Genomic DNA, 3,147 nt, shown 5'->3' with positions numbered 1-3,147 from the left:
CCAAAAAGTACAAATGATACAAATATCTATAGACATGACAATGTACAAATTGTCACAGACATCTATCAGAAACTAGAAAATCTATGTTGGTCTTATACTTCCAGCTTGCTAAAAAATACAGGCTTTGGGTGGGAACACAAAAAAATCCAGACCTGGTCATAACAGGGTTTCCAGAAAGTATGGGAACTAGCAAAGAGTAGGCCTCTGGATGGCAGTGGGTCCAACATGAGATAAAACAATGCCTTAATGGGTATGTAGTATGCTGGGATGGAAAATATAGGAGCAAGGGATATTTGGAGAATCAGACAGCTAAGTATTTGACACTAACAAAATCTACCAGTATCTGATAGGGCCTCAGGTAACATGCAAGTGTTTGAGGGATTCCCGTATTTAAATATATCAAAATGTGACAATGGGAAGAATTAAGGACAGCCTCAGGGGTAGATGAACTGGTTATGTTACACCAAGACATGTCTCAGTTAACCTGATGGGTTCAAAATGCAGGAAGTGGGTATACGGGACAAGACAGTACCCTAACTATAAGAATAAAGGTTTACATCAGGGTAGGGCCTGATGTTCCTTAGTGTTGAAATAGAGCTCTTTAGTTTCTTCCTCCTACATGCAAGATTCTTTTAGAGGTTGAGATGATGCTGAGCCTGCAAGCCCAAGTTAAATGGCTGGAACTAGGGAGAGAAAATAAGTTACATAGGTTTGGAACCAGGAAAAGCCTAACTAAGGGTTTGCCTAAATTGAATTGAATGTTGGAACTGAATATTTTAATATGTAACATTTTACTGATACCAAAATTTGTCATACCACATTTCCCCCAATCTCATACCACCCACCCTAACCTGCAGTAGCTATGGTTCCCTTGATTTCCATGGAAATATAGAGAAAAGAGACACTGATCTGGCTTGCAGGTATTTAGTAAGTTGTTAGCCTCACATCACATACTAGTATAATGTAAGTAGGCCATCTGAAGTATGAAGCTTAGGGGAAAAACCTTGAAGAAAACTTCAAAGCTTAAGCCACATCTCTATACTACAACACCTTTCACAATTTCTTCTCAGATAAGCATCATCCCCATCAGTGAAAAAACTCATATATTCACTGACACTGGCTAGGTGAGGTGACCTACTTGACTGGCAAAGTTGGGGAGAATAACTGGTCATGTTTTGCTAAGCTGTTCTTTCTTTCATCTTGGGAGTGAGTCTGGTGATAGAGAGACAAAAGTTCTCTGCTCCACTGTGGACATGCCCCTTTCACATGGGTTTGCCTGGAACCAACTTGCTGCAACAAAGTGGGTAAGTCTGGATAATTCTAGAATTCAGTTGACAGACTCACTTGGCTGTCTCATGAAGCCCCATTTTCCAACATGGGCTCTAACAGTAATAAGTGACATAATGTGTGGGCTCCAGGGCAAAATGAAAATATAGTGCCTCTTGTTCAAACTGCAAAGAAAAAGTGTTGTTTAAAGTATTTGCACTGGGGTGCATAGTGTCCTCCCCAAATTCATGTTCACCTGGAACCTGTGAATGTGCCCAAGTAAATTCTTTTTTCAGATAGAATCGAGATAAGATGACATCATACTAGATTAGGGTGAGCACTAAATGGGTTCTATGGATTGTTCTCTCTTCTCTTTTTCATATACGTCATCTTTTTCAACAGAAGTGTTTGGCTAATATTGGGAAGTAACACGAGTAAGAAAGGATATGATAAGATTCCTTGGACATTCTTGTTTCTTAAAAAACAACAGCTTTCTTTCTGTGTTAGAAGTAAGTTCAGATTCAAATGGAAAGCATGGCCTCTCGGAGCTGTTAACACCTTCACTTAGTCTTGGATGTGACCAGTAACACAGAATTCTGGTGGAACTCAGTAAGACTCCAAATGGGTACCACATAAGCATGTCATGGAAAGCACACCATAAGCAGGGTGAAAACTAGATGTGAATGGGGCAGCAGGAATGGTGGCACACACACATATTGCACATGTCTCCTCTGCTCATGCATATATTTTATTGTCCCATAAGCTTTACTTACAAAACATAAGTTCAAAGATAAAATCATTAGGAATTTCAAGACAGCAATAGCAGAGCATGAAACCAAGCAAGCGTGGGGCCCTTCTGAGCATGGTTCATGAGGGACTTGATCAACTGGTAAAAGAGCCAAGGCTCTGAGATACCCACACCATGTCAGTGACAGATGTCCAAGCTACAGATATTGAGGGAGCCCTCAATGCCACTCAGGCACTGAAAGCCCTGTCACTGAGAATGAACCAAAATGTAAATGTAGGAGGATAATTTATGGACTTTTAGGACTTCGGATTTTTAACCCACAACAACAAGAAAACTTCATTTCAAAAGAAAGTGTGAGGTCTTCAAGTTTGCTTTGGTTATTGAGGGTCCTTTGTGGTTACATATCAGTTTTGGAGTCGTTTCTTTTATTTCTGCAAAAATAGGGGATTTTGATAGGCATAGCATTAAATCTGTAGGTAGCTTTGTGTAATATGGACATTTTAACAATAGTTCATGAACATGGGATGTCTTTCCATTTATATGTCTTCCTTAATTTCTTTCAATAACGCTGTAGTTTTCAGTGTACGAGCCTTTCATGTCTTTGGTTAAGCTTATTCCTAAGTATTTTATTCTTTTTGATGCTATTGTAAATGGAATTGTTCTCCTGATTTCTTTTTCGGATTGTTCATTGTTAATGTGTAGAAATGCAAGGGATGCATATATGCTGATTTCATATTCTGCAAACAAACTTTGCTAAGTTGTTTTATTAGTTCTAATACATTTTTTGTGAAATATTTAGCATTTTCTACATCTTTTTCAATAGTTTCCCTTTCAGCCTAAGTGTATCCTTAAATCTAGGGGACATTTTGACCTCCATCTTAGGCTTTCATCTTATTTCTCAACTTATTCAGAGTCTTAGTTGGTTAGTGTTCTCCTTATTGTTTGCCACTTTGGAGAATCCAACACAATGTTCTACTCAAGGTGAGACCTCTTTTCTTTTCCACCTCTGAACCTGAATATCACTTATTACTTACTTCATTCTCTTAGTACTTAGCATTCGAAGTTTAATTTGTGATCTTTTTTAAAGGAGGTCAATATGCTCACCGAATTCAAGACCTCTGGTGAGTTGTGTC

This window comes from Physeter macrocephalus, chromosome 12 (assembly GCF_002837175.3).
Source record: "Physeter macrocephalus isolate SW-GA chromosome 12, ASM283717v5, whole genome shotgun sequence".
Lineage (NCBI taxonomy): Eukaryota > Metazoa > Chordata > Mammalia > Artiodactyla > Physeteridae > Physeter > Physeter macrocephalus.
The sequence above is the reverse complement of the archived record's forward strand: the minus strand, read 5'-3'. Positions refer to the sequence as shown.